General features: G+C 47.4%; 1 protein-coding gene and 1 pseudogene across 1 annotated transcript in view; both read right to left on the bottom strand.

Annotated features, from left to right (window-relative positions):
- Window positions 1–17,211, bottom strand: part of LOC137096223 (zinc finger and SCAN domain-containing protein 2-like) — a 53,502-nt gene extending 36,291 nt beyond the window's left edge. Inside the window, exon 1 of the mRNA XM_067464921.1 lies at window positions 17,158–17,211. The gene's annotated coding sequence lies outside the window, so the exon portion shown is untranslated. The remainder of the gene's footprint in view (window positions 1–17,157) is intronic.
- On the bottom strand, window positions 7,797–17,195 carry LOC137096226 (zinc finger protein 135-like; annotated as a pseudogene).
- Window positions 17,212–21,051: the final 3,840 nt, after the last annotated feature.

Genomic DNA, 21,051 nt, shown 5'->3' on the forward strand with positions numbered 1-21,051 from the left:
CACCCCGGAGGCCTACTTCCGCCCGGCGCTGTCATGGCGGGGAGTTACGTCAACCCAAAGAGGGGCGGGGCTTGGCCTTAAAGGAGCCGCCGGGCTGCAGGAAGGAAGGAGGCTGGGAGGCAGACCTAGGCTGCAGGTCCTCCCGAAGGGGCCTGGCTTGGCAGGGAACACCAGGAAGGAAGGAAGGAAGGAAGGAAGGAAGGAAGGAAGGAAGGAAGGAAGGAAGGAAGGGAGGGAGGGAGGGAGGGAGGGAGGGAGGGAGGGAGGGAGGGAGGGAGGGAGGGAGGGAGGGGGGGCAGGGCCAGGCTGTGGGGGGACTTCAGGGAGGGAGGCTCCTCTCTCTCTCTCTCTCTCTCTCTCTCTGGGGAAGAAGGAAGCTCTCCTAGACACAAAAGGCATCCTTGTGTTCCTATGAGTTGTTTTCTGGGCTGCCTGGCCAGGATCCAGAAGCACTCTCTCCTGACATTCCGCCTCCATCTCTCTCTGGCTGAAGGCATCCTCAGAGGTTGGGAGGGAGGCCTCTTGCAAACTGGGAGAGTGGGGTCGACATACATCCCTGTGGAGGGATGCCCAGGCTGGGAGAGAGGAAGAAAGAACTCCTGTCTGTTGGAGGCAAGTGTGGATGTTGCAATTGACCACTTTCACTAGCATTATTGAATGGCCTTACAGGTCCAAAGCCTGGCTGCTTCCTGCCTGGCCTCCCACAGATATATCAACTCCACTTGCCTGCTTTCCCACAGGCCTCACCCCTCTGAGGATGCCTGCCATAGAGAGGTGTGGGCGGGAATGCTTCTGGAACATGACCACGCAGCCCAGAAGACTCACAGCGACCCAGTGATTCCGGCCATGGAAGCCTTCGACAAGAAAATGCAGAATAGCAATGGCTGTTAATGTGAAAACACAGTGATTGCAAAACCCAGAGACTCCGTGGCCAGGAGATAGATTTCCTCTGGATGAGAAGAGGCCTCTCCCTTTCCAGGAGACCTTCTCTTCTGGCCTGGCCAGGCTCTGAGTGCTCAGGAGGCGAGGAAGGGGATGCAGGGAGAGATCCAGGGCCCAGAATTCCACTCTTTGGAAGCCCCTGAAAGCCTCAGGAGGACCCGGCAAGGGAACTCCAAACCTTTCACAAATGTATTGAATTATATTTTGGGGCCTGCTGTATTCAGAGTGTCTCAAATGTATGGTGAAAGCCCCTGGTCCCCTTCCCTTCTATGTACATACAACCCTGGGAACGGAGAGTCCAGTACCATCAGGAAATATCCCTCTAGCGATCTCCCAAACCTAGACATGGAATCCCTTTTGTGTGTGTGTGACAGACAGACAATCCCTTTATCAGTTGAGCTGTTTTGCCTTCTTTTCCTGGCCAGGTGTGTCCAGAGGTTTAGGATTCCCACAGAAGAAAAAGTTAAGCAAAGATGAATAAATTAGCCTTTTGAATGGGTACCTGGCCGGCATTATCACCTTTTGTGTTCTGTGCCTGGCACTGTTGTCTTCTTCGGAATTAGACATTAAGTCAACCAAGGAATCATCTGCACACCCACGCCATCTCCCTCCTCAGTTTTGCCCCCTCCGCAGGGTGTCCTCACAACAGAATGGACCTTTAAACCCTCCAAGAATTGGCCGTTCTTCCTGCCATGGGAACCACTCCTTCCCATTGTGATGCCAAAGGAGCCTCCACCAATCATGGCGCGGATCCTAGCTGGCTCATATCATAACCCATCAGGAGGGAGGCATGGAAGGTCTGAATAGCTGCGAAAGCGTATTGAAAGTCATGATTTTCTCTGTGAAGTTATGCTTGTACATCTTCGAGTGGTATCCATGTTGGCCACATTGTGATGAACCTCTGTTGTTGGCCTTCAAACCTGAATAACTTTGTTCTCTATCCTGGCCGATCTGACTTATTGGAACCTCACCAAGTACCTAAGGTTATTGGGCGCTGTTTTAAGTATAAGTAATTGTTTTATATATTCTTGTGGTTTTCTCTTTCATTGCATTGTTTGTTTATTCTTTGTGTTGTTCCAGGCACATTGTGCCATATGTAAGCCACCCCAATTCCCTTCAGGGAGATGGAGGCAGAGTACAAAAAATTAGTTATTACTATTTATCGGCTATATGTGGTTTCTCCTGAAATCAATACAAAAGGAGAGGAAGTGGGGGTCCCAGGAAAAGACACCCCCCCCAGAAGGTCCAAGACCCAGAACAACCCAAATTCCCCAAATCTATAAACAACCAGGATCTCCCTTTACCTGGCCTCCCTCCAAGACCTTTGAAGTCTTCTTGTGGGGAAGGATTATGGGAGCTGGAGTCAAAAAAGTAACTTTGGATTAATGATGTAAAAACACAGGACTCTATTACATTTTGGACATTAGTTAATATATACCTGTTCAACCACTGCCATCAGAAGTGACCACTACATGTTGAAGCGATGACAGATAATCAATGCATATTTTCCTTGTTTCGTTCTAAATCCTTGTCTCCATGGATGAACACAAACATATGCAATCCCATGAGGAAGAAAGCCTTTCATTGCAAGGACTTAGGAGACCTCTTTGTCTTGGACTACAACTCCCAAGGTCCTCCAACTCCCATTCCAGGACTTTTTGTAGCATTTATTGGGAGTTGTAGTCCAAGACAGCCATTCCTGCCACTCTCTGGAGCAGGGATTCCCAAACGATTCTTCCAAGATTACTTGGACTTCAACACACTTCAACTGCCTTGGTCCAAGATGAGGGATTGTGGGACATGGAGTCCCCAGGAAGGCCAGGGCTTGGGAAGAGAGGCTCCTGAGAAGAAACAATGCTTCCAGGGCTGCACAGCTCTTCCCACCAGGAAATGCTTCCTAAAGTTTAGGTGGAAAGTTCTTTCCTGCAATGTGACTCAGTTCCTTTATATTTTAGTCTCCAGAGAGGCAGGAAGAACTTGCCCTTTTCTCCTCAATGGGACATCCTTCCAAATATTGGCTCTCTTGTCCCCTCGGCCTCCCCCCCCCCCTCCAAACTAAACATCCCCGGCTCCTTCACCCATTCCCTATCGCCCTTCTCTGGAGACATTCTAGCATCTCAAAATCTTGCTTGAATTGTGCAGCCCGGAACTGGATGTAGGGTGATTCCAGGGGAGGCCTGATCCAAGTCTAGAAGAGAGTGGGCTCAAACTTACCCGGATCTAGACCTCACCCTCCCATTGGGACAGCCTTGAATCACAATGGCTTCTTAAAGCTTATGTATCACACTTTAAAAAAACAGTATTTATTCATTGACAAAAAAGAAAAACAAAACAGAGTATGTTTATGCAAATTATAATTTTGGTACATTTTTTAAGATACTACTTAACAAATATAAAGCAAAGAAAAAGATACACCTTGCACAATAAGAACAAAACTGACAACAACCTCTAGTCTATAAGCCTCTCTCTCACTATATGATTTTTATCTCTATTTCCTTTAAATGCTGTTCTATACTTCATCAATTTAGTTAATTTGTTCATCTCATCTGATGGACGTGAATCTTCATCAGCCGTTGTCACCATTCTTTGTCTTCCATTCTCTGCAGTGAGGGAGATGTGCTGTGCATCCAAATGGACCCTTTGCCAAAGGTGGGGATTAAACAGTATCAATGTATAAGTGTTAAGCTGTTCAATAACTAAACCAATTATAACACTGAATTACACAATGCATATATTATATACAGTAAGATTATTATTGTCTCAACACCATGGGCAAAATCTATATAAACATCAATTATTCAATCAAGAAAAACATCCATAATAAACATTAAACAATAAGTTCTCATTCACAACATGCTGTGAGTTCTCAACAGTTCCTCGTTATCACTTCTTTGGAAAGTTAACACTTATTTGCTATTTCATCAATTTAAGTTGATATCTTCCAAAGAATTAACAAACTAGATTCAAAAGGACAACGAAAGTAGATATGCTATAATAGCCCCCAGTTACAGTAACAACAATCACTGTGCAGAATTAAAACGCGTACTTTCTCCAGAGGAGTGAATGGCTCTGCTCTGCTCAAAGACTTCCCATAGCCGTGAGTTTGCAGGTTTTCCAAGTGCGAGCAAAAACCCATGGAGAAGCCTCCCCTTGTAAAGATACAGGTCAATAGAAGAAAACAAGAGAGATCTAATCTATCGTTCAACCCACCTGGGGAAACGGTATGTAACCTGAATATCCAAAAAAGCCTCTCTCTGAAGTAAAATTCTCTGTAAGTCTTGATGGGGTTGTGTGGTTACCTTTTCTAAAAAGCGCCAAAACTGAAGCTAGTGTGCGAGTGGGATTTCTCACTGAAATGGGAATAAAGAGTAGATTCAATGGCTTTATTTCTAAGAATTCTAATTTTTAAAGGTCTGGAGGTCATGCCTACATATAGCAGCGAACATGGACATTGTATGACATACATCACTTTCTCTATACTGCATTTGGTGAAACTACAAAGTTGTATGTTGAGTTGCATTGTGGGGTGTGAGAACTGTTTTACTTTAAGAAATTGAATGCAATATGCCCAATGCCCACAACTCGTGTGGCCCCCAAGATTAGATGTGCTGATAGTATAGGGAGTTGTGAAGTCAGATCTGATCATCATGTCCCTAAGATTTTGGCTTCATTTGCTGGCTATCATTGGTACATTCTTGCATCCTGGAGTGTCACTGACCAAGTGCCGGTGCTTTCTAATTATTTTCCTGATGTGTTTACCTAAGTGACCATATCATATGGTCATTAAGTTTCCTCACCATATCGCTTAGTAAATCATTTCTATTTATGGACTTAGCTTTTCTAATAGCAGTATTGATGATACTTGTGGGGTGCCCTTTTTCTTTGAATTGTTTCTCAAAAGTAATGACCTCTGGTGTGACGTCCTCGGGGGGGCAGTGGTGTTTTCGTTTTAATCTCATAAGTTTGGCATAGGGTAAGTTCGTTTTTAAACCATGATGTTGGCATTTATTTATCATGCAGGAGTGAACCAAACAGTTGTATTGCATTAAAAAACAATCAAGCAAAGAAAAAACAAAGAAAGCACAAAGTTTGCAAACTTGGCATTCTATTAAATGTCCTTTGATCAGTAGCTGGCCCCTTGGGGGGACATGAGAGAAAGCTCCCCACAGGCTTGCATGACATCTGGGCGCCCCTTGGGCAACATCTTTGTAGACAGCTAATTCTCTCATTCCAGAAGCAACTTGCAGCATGATGGTGGAAGCTGTTGTAATGCATGATGGAATTTTATCCGTGGGTTTTCTTATTGCCTTTCTTACATACCATGACATCTAGAAAGTTTATATTTGTATGGCTATGGTTACCAGTGAATTTGATGTTATCATGTATTGTGTTAAGCCAAGTACTAAAGAAAATTGCAGATTCTTTTGATTTTCAAATTAAAAAAACTATCATCGATAAACCTGCCATCGTATAGAATATCTGGTAAAAAATTGTTTTTTGTGTCATGTAGGATGTGGGTTTCTTTCAAATATAAAATAAAAAGATTTGCCACTGATGGGACCAAAGGACTTCCCATTGCGACACCAAAAATCTGTAGATAGTATTGGGTTTTAAATCTGAAAAAAATATATTCCAGGACAATGTCTAACAAATCCATTAAAATATGAGAAGCTGGTGTTTGGGGCTCACGTATGTTTAGCAATTATTGTTCTAGTTCGATCTAATGGTATGTTGGTATATAATGATGTGATATCCAGTGTCATTAAGATGGATTGTGGTGGTATGGTAAGGTCCTCTATGATCTTTATGAAATGTTTAGTATCTTTAATATAAGACTACACGAGGGGTACAAATGGTTGTAAGTAATAATCCAAAAACTGCTCTAGGGGTTCCAGGATGGAGGAAGAGTCGGATACAATTGGTCTCCCTGGGGGAGGCATGTTTTCTTGTTGTATTTTGGGTAGCACATAGAACACTGGAATTCTGGGATTCTTGTTTGGCAGAAATCCAAATTGCTGATCTGAGATGCATCCTAAAGTGAGTCCTTCTGTACATACTGTTCAGATTAAAAAACGTATTTTGTCTGTAGGATCCTTAGGGATAGGTTTAGAGAAAGAAATGTCTCCTGGGTGTCTCTCTACCTCTTTTACGTAATCCGTTTCGTTTAATGGAACTATTGCTCCTCCTTTATCTGCCTTCTTCCAGATGTATCCTTTCATGTTGGCCAATCTTTTTATGGTATTCCTTTCTATGGACGTCATGTGGGAACGGGTGTAAATTTCGTTCCGGGACAATCTCTCTATGTCTCTTTCAACCACCTTTTCAAATGCCCTGATGGTTATACTATCCGTGTGTGGGAAAAAATTACTTTTGGGTTTAAAATCATTAAACAGCCTCAAATACAGAAAAGGGGTTCACTCTAAGCAGCGATAAGTACACACAAAGCAAGACTCATGGTCTCGCGCTCCTGAGCTCTCCCGGTATAAAGCCTGAGGTTTATTAAACAAACACAAGATAAGCCAAGACCATATTTACTTACAAGTACTCAGTCCAGCTTTTTTACAGTGTCAGAAATGAATAGAGAACATACTGCAAGTCGCTTCTGGTGTGAGAACTGGACGTCTACAAAGACATTGCCCAGGGAATGCCCAAATGTGTTCCCATCTTGCTGGGAGGCTTCTCTTGTGTCACTGCACGGGGAAGCTAGGGCTGACAGATGGGAGCTCTCTCTGTCTCGCGGATTCAAACCGCCAAACTTCAAGTTGTGGCAGCCATTAGCAGAAAATAAAATAATAATAAAGGGAAATCACAATAATTTAGAATAAAATAGAAGATTTAAGTTCTCACCTGATCCTTTGAAAGGAAAAGACCATTTCTAAAGAGGGAACTTCCTCATGCCTGAAAAACCTACAGATGTTATTGATCGTCACTGGACCTTGGTCAGTCAGAAGTGTTTGCTGTAGCTGATGTTTACTTAGATATGAAGTCAAGAAGAGAAGTTTGGCAGGACAAAGAGATCAACAGTATAGAGCCAAGACTTGGAACATCTAAGGTCAAATGGTGAGAGAACGCCATCCTCTGACCACTTAACGTAAATAGCAGGCAATTTCAGAAAAGCTTTATCCTAAGTAATTTCCTTCATGATCTTCATATTAAGAAATACGTTATAATGAAGTTATAAGGCTGAATTAACTAAAGGAGATTGCCTTGATCAAATCTTATGTTATAAGCATATAAAAGTTATAAGTCAATTAGAGATTTAAGGCATTACACTTATAAGTGTCATCTTAGGGTAACGGGTGAAGGTTGGGATAAGTTACATAATCAAGCAGATGTTTGGGTTCACAACGTGGCTGCCAAGACCTGATAAAGATGTTTTTGGCAACTATATATGGAAACGCCTATTAATGATTGTATTGTGTAAATGTCAGACTCTTCCTGCGCATGTGTGGAAAGGTTGATATTATGCTATAAATACTGAAGCGATTCAGACCTCCAAGGTGTCAGCCCCTTGTTTGCTGTACACGCTATACTCTGCAGAGATAGGAATAAACGCCTGGAAATCAGACATGCTGTCTCTCCATCTTCTTCCTTCTCCAAAAGCACTCTAATGAATCTCGGGTAACGTATATTCCGCAACAAAGTCAGCAGTTCAGCCAGCACAAGGGTTTAACCCATTGCACCAGTCCTGCTAAAATAATACAATTGCAGCAAGTTAAGGTCAGGAGTCCAATTGTAGAGCACTGCAGATCCAGGTCAGGAGCAAGAAGAAAGGTTAACAGTCCAAGAGTCACATGCCAGGAGTTCATTCAACAGAGCTGATAAAATAACAAAAGTACAAACCGAATTCCCAAAGTCAAGCCAGAAAGTCAGGCATACAAACAACGTCCTGGTTCATAAACGAAACCAGAAGTCAGTCCAGAATGTATAATCAACTATTCAGGATACAACAAAGTCCAGAAAAGGGTGACAGGTACATGGCTGGAGCCCAAAATACTAACCGAGGGGCAACAGAGCCAAGACGTAAGACGAGGGTATGAAGAGATGACCTTCTCTGCTCCCAAAGAGCTCTTCTTCTTCAGAACCCTTTTATCCAGAGATCTCAGCTGCTGCTCCTTTCAGCAAACCTCCACAGATCACCCTAGAAGCCTGTGACGGGTTTCTTATGGAGGAGGCGAGGGGAACCCCTTCGGAGCTTGCTGCAATACGGAGAAAAATCCCCTTCTGAGTGAGACCTGCTCCCAGTAGCCGTCGACCAAAGCCACACAAACTAGTCCATGGTAGAGAGAGAGAGAGAGAGAGAGAGAGAGAGAGAGCCAGGAGCCAGCCTTCCTCTTTCCTTCCAATATTTTTTTACAGAGAGCTCAGAAACTGAAAGGCAGGTCTCCTCTAGCGGTGCATGAGTTCCGTGATGTTTATTGCATGCTGAACATCATCTAAAGCTCTTCCCACATTCCGTGCATTTATACGGCTTCTCTACTATGTGGCTCCTTTGAAAGCAATGTAGATAGATTTGGAAGGAATCGAGATAGTTACTCTGCCTGAAACTTTCTCCACATTCTATGCATTTCTATGGCTTCTGTACTGAGTGAGTCATTTGGTGGGAACGTAGATTGCCACTGCGACTGAAGCTCTTTCCACATTCCATGCATATGTGTGGCTTCTCCCCTGTGTGCGTCCTTTGATGGGAACGTAGAGTGCCACTCTCACTGAAGCTTTCTCCACATTCCATGCATTTATGTGGCTTCGCCCCTGTGTGCGTCCTTTGATGGGAACGTAGATTGCCACTGCGACTGAAGCTTTTTCCACATTCCATGCATATATGTGGCTTCTCCCCTGTGTGGATCCTTTGATGGGACCATAGATGGCCACTCTGACTGAATCTTTCTCCACACTCCATGCATTTATGTGGCTTCTCCCCTGTGTGGATCGTTTGATGGGAACGTAGAGTGCCACTGCGACTGAAGCTCTTTCCACATTCCATGCATTTATATGGCTTCTCCCCTGTGTGCGTCCTTTGATGGGAACGTAGAGTGTCACTGCGACTGAAGCTTTCTCCACATTCCATACATTTATATGGCTTCTCCCCTGTGTGCGTCCTTTCATGGGAATGTAGATGGCTACTGTAACTGAGGCTTTCTCCACATTCCATACATTTATATGGCTTTTCCCCTGTGTGTGTCCTTTGATGGGCACGCAGATGTCCACTCTGAATGAAGCTCTTTCCACATTCCATACATTTATATGGCTTCGCCCCTGTGTGGATCCTTTGATGGTTACGAAGAGTCCCACTCTCACTGAAGCTCTTTCCACATTCCATGCATTTATGTAGCTTCTCCCCTGTGTGTGTCCTTTGATGGGACCATAGATGGCCACTCTGACTGAATCTTTCTCCACATTCCATACATTTATATGGCTTCTCCCCTGTGTGGATCCTTTGATGGGAACGTACATGGCCACTGCGACTGAAGCTCTTTCCACATTTCATACATTTATATGGCTTCTCCCCTGTGTGCGTCCTTTGATGGGAACGTAGAGTGTCACTGCGACTGAAGCTTTCTCCACATTCCATACATTTATATGGCTTTTCCCCTGTGTGGGTCCTTTGATGGGCACGCAATGTCCACTCAGACTGAAGCTCTTTCCACATTCCATACATTTATGTGGCTTCTCCCCTGTGTGTATCCTTTTATGGGCACGCAGATTGCTACTCTGACTGAAGCATTTTCTACATTCCATGCACTGATATGGCTTCTCCCCTGTGTGGGTCTGTTCATGTACAGTAAGAGAACTTTTCCTATCAAATTGTTTTCCACATTCCATACAGTGATGTAACTTCTCCCCTGTGACAGATCGAGAATAGGGAGGTAGAGTGCTTGCCATTCTTCCACATTTATAATTCAAATATGATGCCAGGGGTTCACAGATATAACCTCCTGAACAGCAGTTTTTGTATTGCTGTAGCCTTCTGCTTGGTTTCCCAGGCCTCTCTTTCTACTGCAACATCTTATTTCCCCCTTAACAGCACAGGGATGTAGCCTCAAATCTTTTTTTCTGGTAATTATTTTGTCTTGTTGTCATTGCTGTGTATCTTGAAGTCACTTTGAACTTGCAGAACTCCTCAGGCAAAGCTCTCACAAGGTGTTCTTCGCAGAACTTGTTCCGAAGTTAACCTGCCAGAGAAATGAGAGGGAAATCTCTTCAGGAGTTAAATAGGGAAAGATCTCATGGAACACGAAGAGGAAGTCTAGTGCTGTAGCAAACCAAGAGGAAGAGGGAAGGTGCCCAGTGCCAGGTGACAAATACTTTGACACTTGCCCAACTACGAACAATCCTTCCCCAGGTACAAAGGGGATGGGGCCCCAAGATTCTCCGTGTGCGATTTCTTACGCTGCCAGGTGTTCAGGGAGGGGCCTTTCTCATTCTCAGCCAGGGGGGTCCTTGGCTTCTCTTAACTACAAACTCTAGAATCCTGCAGGAAACAGACACAGGATTGTAAAGGGGAAGTACACTCTTTTCCTCCGTGTGGCTTTTTGGGCCTTCTCCTTTTGAGTCCACCCTCCCCTCCTGTCTTTGCAGGCCCCCCTGCCCTCCTCCTCCTGCCTCCAGAAGGCATTGACATCCTTCCCGCCCTTCCTTTGCTCATGAATGGGGAGCGGTGGATGTGTTGCAGCCAACCCAGGCTTCACGTGTTACCTCCAGCTCCACAGTGTTGTGTGTCTGCTTTGTAAAATGTGTTTCTTAAAAACATGAGCTTGTGTTCCCGAAACACAATTGTTTAGGTATTACTATTTTTCATTTTATGAGTTATAATTGATTTTAAAAGGAAGGCCTGATAATGCAGACCTGGAGACTGGAATTGCACCAACCTCTGCACCAGGTGGGCTTTGGAGAGGAGGGCATCCCATCATGGGGAGACCGCAGAAGAGAAGGCCCTCCTGGCTTCCACTGGTGCTCATATTTATACAGACTTCATGTCCATGTAACATTGCTTTTATCTGCACCCTCATTTTTTATACATCCTTTTCTTAAAAAGTGAGCGAGGGAAAAAGAAAAATAGGGGGGGAAGTTAGGTGACCTCCGGTCTCTTCCAATCTTGTCACAAAGAAAGCTAAAATCATACGCTTCACCCTCTAGACCTCTCTGTATGAACGTGGTATATAAATACAGCAAATAAATAAATAAGGAAGTGAGGAAGGAAGGGACAAAGGGAGGAATGAAGTAAGGAAGCAGGGGGAGAAGGAAAAAAGGGGGGAGGAGGGAGAAGGGAAGAAAGGGAGGAAGGAAGGAAGAGCGGAAGGAAGAGAGGAAGGAAGGGATGAAGGGGGGAGTGAAGTAAGGAAGGAGGGAGAGAAGGAAAAAGGGAGGGAGGGGGAGAAGGGAAGAAAGGGAGGAAGGAAGGGAGCAAGGAAGGATGAGCGGAAGGAAGAAAGGAAGGAAGGGATGAAGGGGGAGTGAAGTAAGGAAGGAGGGAGAGAAGGAAAAATGGGAGGAGGAGGGAGAAGGGAAGAAAGGGAGGAAGGAAGAGAGGAAGGAAGGGATGAAGGGAGGAATGAAGTAAGGAAGCAGGGAGAGAAGAAAAAAGGGAGGGAGGGGGAGGAGGGAAGAAAGGGAGGAAGGAAGGGAGCAAGGAAGGATGAGCGGAAGGAAGGGATGAAGGGGGGAGTGAAGTAAGGAAGGAGGGAGAGAAGGAAAAAAGGGAGGAGGAGGGAGAAGGGAAGAAAGGGAGGAAGGAAGGAAGGGAGCAAGGAAGGAAGAGCGGAAGGAAGAAAGGAAGGAAGGGATGAAGGGGGGAATGAAGTAAGGAAGGAGGGAGAGAAGGAAGAAAGGGAGGGAGGCGTCTTGTAAACAGGTCTTGGCAGTAGGCGACTCCCTCCTTAGAGGAACGGAAGCCGTCATTTCCAGACCAGATGGGATGGCTCGAGAAATATGCTGCTTACCTGGGGGGAAAATACACCACATCACTCAGAGGCTCACCAGGCTCCTCAAGCCCCATCACCGTCCTCCCCTCATGTTGATTCATGTAGGAACAAATGATACTGGTAGGCATACGTTTCAAAAGATCATAAATGATTTTCAAGCTCTCGGAACAAAGCTAAAACAATGTAATGTACAGGTGGCCTTTTCATCATCCCTCCTCCCTGTTGTAAGACACGTACCCACAAGGGCCAGAAAAATAGTACAGGTCAATAACTGGCTTAGAAAATGGTGTCAGGAGGAACGCTTTGGCTTCCTTGACCATGGCCTGCTTTTCCAGGAGGATGGCCAACTGGCAAGGGATGGGGTGCATCTCACACAAGTAGGAAAACACCTTTTTGCTCACAGACTCCCAAACCTCATTAGGGGCACTTTAAACTAGGTCCACCGGGGGAGGGGGACAACAGCCTTGCGAACACTACTTTACCCACAATGTCAGGCAACCGCCAGAAGGCTAAACGGAGGGCTGCACAAACACAACGAGGACCAAGTACCAAAAGCACAATAATCCCAATTAAACAGCTGAGGGGAGATCTCAGGGGCTCACATGTCTTTACACTAAAGGACAGAGCATGGGAAATAAACAAGACAAACTCCAACTTTTAGCACAACACCACAAATATGATATCATAGGCATCACTGAAACCTTGCAGTCCCACACAAAACACCCATCAATCGCTGGAAGCATTTCACAGCTCAGCAGCCAAAATCAGCAATAAACAGCTTTTATTGTAGCCGTAAAGACAATTACACTATATACAAAGTAAGCCCATAGATCTTGTCACTGCTCCGGTAAATCAGCAGCCTCAGCTAGCAGTTCAAAACTTAAGTCCATTCCGTTGCGCAGGCTTCTTCATAATAATGGCGCTTGTTATCAGTAAAGCACGCCCAGTAAATTCCTAAGTGATGACACAAGGCCCGTCCACATCAGAGGAAGCAGGAAACACTTGCAAAGCCCCTTCTAGGAAACTGGCCACTTCTTCTGTAGTCTCAACTCAATCCTCACTGGAGAGTCCTGCATACGTTCACATTACTGGCTCCAAACATACCATTTAAATTTCCCATTATTCACATTTTACTGACAGATCACACCTCACTCTGAAACTCCAGATAATGCTCAAAAGTGTGACAGACCGAGGAGGCTGTTCCACCCGCCATGCTCTGCTCCATGGATGGACAGAAGTGGTGTATTCGGAGAGTGTCAGATCTGCTCTGGGAAAGCATGATTCTGGACACTTTGGGGCTTCTTTCTCAAGAGGAAGAAGGAAGGCGCTTTTGGAGTCTGTGATTTAGTGCAGGGAGTCAGGTTCTGCTGTATGGAAAACAGAGATCTGGTCCTTGGCAGTGTTCTTAGGCATTGTCCAATGTCGTTGCATAGGATCTGTATGTCTCAATGTTGGTCTGTAATCTGATATACCTTCTCACACTGGAAATTGCAATAAAAAGAACCTAGGCTTTGAAGTCATTGAAAAGCCATTCATGACAGATGAAGGGAAGAATGAAGTAAGGAAGGAGAGAGGAAAGAATGGGAGGAGGGAAGGGAGCAAGGAAGCAAGAGCAGAAGGAAGAGAGGAAGGAAGGGAGGAAGGGAGGAATGAAGTAAGGAAAGAGGCGAGGAAGGACGAAATGGAGGGAGGGAGAGAAGGGAATACAGGGATGAAGGAAGGGAGCAAGGAAGGAAGAGAGGAAGGAAGGGATGAATGAAAAAAGCATGAATGGAAGAATGAAGGAAGGAAGAAAAGGGAGGGTGGGAGTAAGGAAGGATGAGTAGTAGGAAGGAAGGAAGGATGATGGGAGGAATGAAGTAAGGAAGGAGGGAGAGAAGAAAGAAAGGGAGGGAGGGGGAGAAGGGAAGAAAGGGAGGGAGGAAGGAAGAGTGGAAGGAAGAGAGGAAGGAAGGGATGAAGGGAGGAATGAAGAAAGCATGAATGGAAGAATGAAGGAAGGAAGAAAAGGGAGGGTGGGAGTAAGGAAGGATGAGTAGTAGGAAGGAAGGATGATGGGAGGAATGAAGTAAGGAAGGAGGGAGAGAAGAAAGAAAGGGAGGGAGGGGGAGAAGGGAAGAAAGGGAGGAAGGAAGGAAGAGTGGAAGGAAGAGAGGAAGGAAGGGATGAAGGGAGGAATGAAGAAAGCATGAATGGAAGAATGAAGGAAGGAAGAAAAGGGAGGGTAGAAGTAAGGAAGGATGAGTAGTAGGAAGTAAGGATGATGGGAGGAATGAAGTAAGGAAGGAGGGAGAGAAGAAAGAAAGGGAGGGAGGGGGAGAAGGGAAGAAAGGGAGGGAGGAAGGAAGAGTGGAAGGAAGAGAGGGAGGAAGGGATGAAGGGAGGAATGAAGAAAGCATGAATGGAAGAATGAAGGAAGGAAGAAAAGGGAGGGTGGGAGTAAGGAAGGATGAGTAGTAGGAAGTAAGGATGATGGGAGGAATGAAGTAAGGAAGGAGGGAGAGAAGAAAGAAAGGGAGGGAGGGGGAGAAGGGAAGAAAGGGAGGAAGGAAGGAAGAGTGGAAGGAAGAGAGGGAGGAAGGGATGAAGGGAGGAATGAAGAAAGCATGAATGGAAGAATGAAGGAAGGAAGAAAAGGGAGGGTGGGAGTAAGGAAGGATGAGTAGTAAGAAGGAAGGATGATGGGAGGAATGAAGTAAGGAAGGAGGGAGAGAAGAAAGAAAGGGAGGGAGGGGGAGAAGGGAAGAAAGGGAGGAAGGAAGGAAGAGTGGAAGGAAGAGAGGAAGGAAGGGATGAAGGGAGTAATGAAGAAAGCATGAATGGAAGAATGAAGGAAGGAAGGAAGGAGAGAAGGAAGAAAAGGGAGGGAGTAAGGAAGGATGAGTGGAAGGAAGGATGAAGGGAGGAATGAAGTAAGGAAAGATGGAGAGAAGAAAGAAAGTGAGGGAGGAAGGGAGGAAGGAAGGAAGGAAGGAAGGAAGGAAGGAAGAAAGAGAGTAAGGAAGGATGAGCGGTAGTGAGGTGAGCAGTGGACCAAAGTATCTCCATTTTGAGGCCTACCTATGCCTGTCTGTCTCTAAGATGCTAGGGAAAGCATATTTCCAACTTCTAATCAAGATGCAGCAAGTGTCACAATAGCCTGTTCCAAGAAGCCGTTTGTGGTCAGCCGATGTGGTCGGCCAAGTTCCTGTAAAGAATGTATGCAATAGGCTTGGCTAATATGAATGTCTATGGGGGGTTGTTGACAAGAACGGAAGGGTCTTACAAAATGCTAGACGGTTTGTGGTGGGCCGATTCCCCGAAGTGTTTATGCTGAAGGAAATGTTTGCCTAACCCGAAACCGTCCATAGGGGAAAAGAGGAATTTCTTTGCCCTAAACAACCCGGCTATATTAACCCCGGAGTCCGAGGGCTCAGGACGGACAGAACTTGTCCTGGCATGCTGCGCGCATGACCCTCTGCCTGTCTGTCTCCTATTGCGCAATATGAATAAACTTGTGCTTGCCTGCTAACTGTTTGGACTCTTGCTTCGGATCCATAGCGGACTGGTAAGATCCTGGAAAGTTTGGGTTGGGAATCGCGTTCTCCGCGTTCCTGCTACAGTAGGAAGGAAGGATGATGGGAGGAATGAAGTAAGGAAGGAGAGAGGAAAGAATGGGAGGAGGGAAGGGAGCAAGGAAGGAAGTGCAGAAGGAAGGGAGGAAGGAAGGGATGAAGGGAGGAATGAAGTAAGGAAGGAGGGAGAGAAGAAAGAAAGGGAGGGAGGGGGAGAAGGGAAAAAAGGAAGGAAGAGTGGAAGGAAGAGAGGAAGGAAGGAATGAAGTAAGGAAAGATGGAGAGAAGAAAGAAAGTGAGGGAGGAAGAGAGGGAGGAAGGAAGGAAGAAAGAAAGATAGGAAGGAAGAAAGAAAGGGAGTAAGGAAGGATGAGTAGTAGGAAGGAAGGATGATGGGAGGAATGAAGTAAGGAAGGAGAGAGGAAAGAATGGGAGGAGGGAAGGGAGCAAGGAAGGAAGTGCAGAAGGAAGGGATGAAGGAAGGGATGAAGGGGGAATGAAGTAAGGAAGGAGGGAGAGAAGAAAGAGAGGGAGGGAGGGGGAGAAGGGAAGAAAGGAAGGAAGAGTGGAAGGCAGAGAGGAAGGAAGGAAAGACGGAGAGAAGAAAGAAAGTAAGGGAGGAAGGAAGGAAGGAAGAAAGATAGGAAGGACAAAAGAAAGGGAGTAAGGAAGGATGAGCAGTAGGAAGGAAGGATGATGGGAGGAATGAAGTAAGGACGGAGGGAGAGAAGGAAGAAAGGGAGGAAAAAAGGGAGGTGCCAATGACACAGAGAGCACAAGCCTCAGTCGCAGAAGAGCACATCTGTGAAGGGAGGAAGGAAGGGATGAAGGGAGAGAAGGAAGAAAGGGAGGGAGGAAAGGAGCAAGGAAGGAAGAGCGGAAGGAAGGGATGAAGGGAGGAATGAAGTAAGGAAGGGGTGAGAGAAGGAAAAAAGGGAGGAAGGAAGGGGGCAGGGAAGGAAGAGCAGAAGGAGGGAGAGAGAGGAGGAAGAAAGGGAGGAAGAAGGAAAGGAGGAAGAAGTGAAGGAGGAAGGGGGAAAAAAGAAAGGGAAGGGTTAAGGGAAGAAAGGAAGGGAGACAAGGGAGCCCAACCCTCCCTCGCAGGGCCCTTCTGGCTTCCCTCAAGCCCACTCTGGAATGAAGGAAGGAAAGGAGCCCCTTCCAAAGGAGTGTGTGTGTGCCCAGCCCGGAGTTCCCTCGGCACGCACCTCTGCCTGCCTGCCTGTCCATCTCTCTCTCTCTGCCTGCTTCGAGGTGTGTTTGTGGGCGAGAGACCCCCACTGGCGAAGGACGTGGACCCCCCCCCATCCCCCGCTCCCTCCCTCGGGACCCCCTTTGCGCCCAGGTGGGGGTGGGAGAGGGGGCCGGGGAGGGAGGAAGGGAGGGAGGAGGGGAGCTGCGGGGGGGCCTCCTCCTCCTCCTCCGCCCACAGGAAGGCCCCCCCCTGCCAGGCCCACCAGGGAGACACGCAGGCAGGCCCCAAGGGGAGGGTCGGGGGGCCTTGGGGGGCCTTTCCCAAGGGGCGCCTCCCTCCTTCCCCTCCCGAGGAGGCCACCCACTCGGGGCTGATTCCCAGGCTGAGCCTGACTCCAGAGCTCAGGCCTCCCTCCCTCCTCCTCCCCTTCCCAGGAGGAAGAGGCCCGTCCACGAGGAGGAGGAGTCCCCGAAGAGCAATCTCCTGCTCCTCCCTCCCACACTCCCGAGTAGGCCTTCCTCCCCTCCCCTTCCACTCACTCCACCTGGGAAGAAGCCTGGCTGCCTCTCCCTCGCCTAGGCCCCACCGGAAGAAGCGCAGCTCTCTCTCCTCCCCCCCCTTCCCTCGGTCTCCAACGGCCTGGCCGTGACGTCACCCCGGAGGCCTACTTCCGCCCGGCGCTGTCATGGCGGGAGGGGGGAGGCGTCCGCCCAAAGAGGGGCGGGGCTTGGCCTTAAAGGAGCCGCACTGCAGGAAGGAGGCTGGGAGGCAGAGCTAGGCTGCAGTTCCTCCCGAGGAGGCCTGGCCTCTCCTCCTTCCTGGCCCACCCTGCGGAGGGAGGGAGGGGTCCCTGCGGAGGGAGAGGGAGGGAAGACACGCCTGGCAAGGGAGGGAGGCCCTCTTTCTCTCTCTCTCTCTCTCTGGGGGGCCAATGTTTCAGAAGCTCTCACAGGCACAAAAGGCATCCCTGGATTGTTGCTGTGAATGGTTTCCTGGCCAGGTTCCAGAAGCATTCTCTCCTGACATTTTTCCTCCATCTATCTCTGGCTGAAGGAATCCTCTGAGGTTGGGAGGGAGACCAAAGGGGAGGGCCAGGGACCGGCCAGGAACCCAGATGTGTTTTTGGCCTTCAACTCCCAGAAACCCCAACAGCTGGTAAACTGGCTGGCATTTCTGGCAGTTCTAGGCCAAAAACATCTGGGGACCCCAGGTTGAGAACTACTGGGCCAGGGTGTCCTAGGACCTCAGGGAGGGAGGCTCCTCTCTCTCTCTCTCTGGGAGGCCAATGGTTCAGATGCTCTCAAAGACACAACATGCATCCCTGAGTTGCTGTGAATAGTTTCCGTGCTGCCTGGCCAGGTCCAGAAGCATTCTCTCCTGACAATTTTCCTACATCTCTCTGGCTAAAGGAATCCTCAAAGGTTGGGAGGAAGGCCTCTTACAAACTGGGCGAGTGGGGTCGACATACATCCCTGTGGAGGGATGCCCAGGCTGGGAGAGAGGAAGAACTCCTGTCTTTTGGAGACAAGCATGGATATTTCCATTAGCATTGAATGGCCTTGCAGGTCCAAAGCACTGGCTGCTTCCTGCCTGGCTTCCCACAGATATATAAACCCCACTTGCCTGCTTTCCCACAGGCCTCACCCCTCTGAGGATGCCTGCCATAGACAGGTGTGGGTGGGAATGCTTCTGGAACATGGCCATGCAGCCCGGAAGACTCACACCCGGAAGGCCATGAAAGCCTTCAACTACAAAATGCAGAATATCAATAGTTGTTAGTGTGAAAACTCGGTGAATGCCAAACCCAGAGACTCCGTGGCCAGGACTGGGATTTCCTCTGGATGAGAAGAGGCCTCTCCCTTTCCAGGAGACCTTCTCTCGTGGCCTGGTCAGGCTCTGAGTGCTCAGGAGGCGAGGAAGGGGATGCGGGGAGAGACCCAGGGCCCAGAGTCCCACCATTTGGAAGCCCCTGAAAGCCTCGGGAGGACCTGGCAAGGGAACCCCAAACCTTCCATAAATGTATTGAATTCTATTTTGGGGTCTGCTGTATTCAGAGTGTCTCAAATGTATGGTAAAGGCCCCTGGTCCCCTTCCCTTCTATTGTCATACAACCCTGGGAACGGAGAGTCCTCTACCCTCAGTAAATATCCTTCTAGAGATTTCCCTCTTGTGTGTGAGTGACAGATGAGACAATCCCTTTATCAGTAGGGATGTTTTGCACTGTTTACCTGGCCAGGTGTGTCCAGAGGTCTAGGATTCCCACAGATGCAAAGGCTAAGCAAAGGTGAACAAATGAGCCTTTTGAGTGGGTACCTGACCCTCTGGCTCTGTGGCAGGATCACCTTTTGTCTTCCATGCCTGGCACTGTTGCCTTCTTCGGAATGAGACATGAAGTCAATCAGGGAATCACCTGCACACCCACGCCATCTCCCTCCTCTGTTTTGCCCCCTCCGCAGGGTGTCCTCGCAACGGAATGGACCTTCGAACCCTCCAAGAATCGGCCGTTCTTCCTGCCATGGGGAACCTCTCCTTCCCATTGTGATGCCAACGGGATCCCCACCAATCATGGCATGAATCCCAGCTGTCTCCTTTCACAGCCAATCAGGAGGGAGGCGTGGGAGGTCTGAATGGCTGTGAAATTGTACTGAAAGTCATGGTTTTCTCTGCAAAGGTGCGCTTGTGCATCATCGAGTGGTAACTCGGTACTTGCCTCCATTTTGGCCAAAGTGTGATGAACTTCTGTGGTTGGCCTTCAATCCCAAATGACTTTGTTCTCTGTCCTGTCCGATCTGACTTAGTGGAACCTCACCAGGTCCCTTCGTTTATTGAGCGCTGTTTTTAAGTGTAAGTAATTGTTTTATATGCTTGTGGTTTTCTCTTTCATTGCAGTGTATGTTTATTTTTTGCGTTGTTCCAGGCACATTGTGTTGTATGTAAGCCACCCCCCAGTCCCCTAGAATCATAGAACCAAAGAGTTGGAAGAGACCTCATGGGCCATCCAGTCCAACCCCATTCTGCCAAGAAGCAGGAATATTACATTCAAATTACCCCTGACAGATAGCCATCCAGCCTCTGCTTAAAAGCTTCCAAAGAAGGAGCCTCCACCACACTCCGGGGCAGAGAGTTCCACTGCTGAACGGCTCTCACAGTCAGGAAGTTCTTCCTAATGTTCAGATGGAATCTCCTCTCTTGTAGTTTGAAGCCATTGTTCCATTGCGTCCTAGACTCCAGGGAAGCAGAAAACAAGCTTGCTCCCTCCTCCTCTCTGTGGCTTCCTCTCACATATTTATACATGGCTATCATATCTCCTCTCAGCCTTCTCTTCTTCAGGCTAAACATACCCAGCTCCTTAAGCCGCTCCTCATAGGGCTTGTTCTCCAGACCCTTGGTCATTTTAGTCGCTCTCCTCTGGACACATTCCAGCTTGTCAACATCTCTCTTGAATTGTGGTGCCCAGAATTGGACACAATATTCCACATGTGGTCTAACCAAAGCAGAATAGAGGGGTAGCATTACTTCCTTAGATCTAGACACTAGACTCCTATTGATGCAGGCCAAAATCCCATTGGCTTTTTTTGCCGCCACATCACATTTAACTTGTCCACGAGGACTCCGAGATCTTTTTCACACGTACTGCTCTCGAGCCAGGCATTGTCCCCCATTCTGTATCTTTGCATTTCATTTTTTCTGCCAAAGTGGAGTATCTTGCATTTGTCACTATTGAACTTCATTTTGTTAGTTTTGGCCAATCATCTCTCTAATCTGTCAAGATCGTTTTGCATTCTGCTCCTGTCCTCTGGAGTCTTGGCTATCCCTCCCAATTTGGTGTCGTCTGCAAACTTGATGATCCTGCCTTCTAACCCTTCATCTAAGTCATTAATAAAGATGTTGAACAGGACCGGGCCCAGGACGGAACCCTTCTTGTGGCACTCCACTCGTCACTTCTTTCCAAGATGAAAAGGAAGCGTTAGTGAGCACTCTTTGTGTTCGTCCACTTAACCAATTACAGATCCACCTCACCGTAGTTTTGCCTCGCCCACATTGGACTAGTTTCCTTGCCAGAAGGTCATGGGGGACCTTGTCAAAGAAGGCCTTCCTGAAATCCAGGTACGCTACATCCACGGCATTCCCCGCATCTACCCAGCTTGTAGCTCTATCGAAGAAAGAGATCAGATGAGTCTGGCATGACTTGTTTTTGATAAATCCATGTTGACTATTAGCGATGACTGCATTTGTTTCTAAGTGTTTGCAGACCGCTTCCTTAACAATCTTTTCCAGAATCTTGCCTGGTATCGACGTGAGGCTGACCGGACGGTAGTTGTTTGGGTCATCCTTTTTCCCCTTTTTGAAGATTGGGACCACATTGGCTCTCCTCCAATCTGCTGGAACTTCTCCCGTTCTCCAAGAACTCTCAAAGTTTGGGTATCAGCCAGCACGT

Source organism: Anolis sagrei, chromosome 2 (genome assembly GCF_037176765.1).
Source record: "Anolis sagrei isolate rAnoSag1 chromosome 2, rAnoSag1.mat, whole genome shotgun sequence".
NCBI classification, from domain to species: domain Eukaryota; kingdom Metazoa; phylum Chordata; class Lepidosauria; order Squamata; family Dactyloidae; genus Anolis; species Anolis sagrei.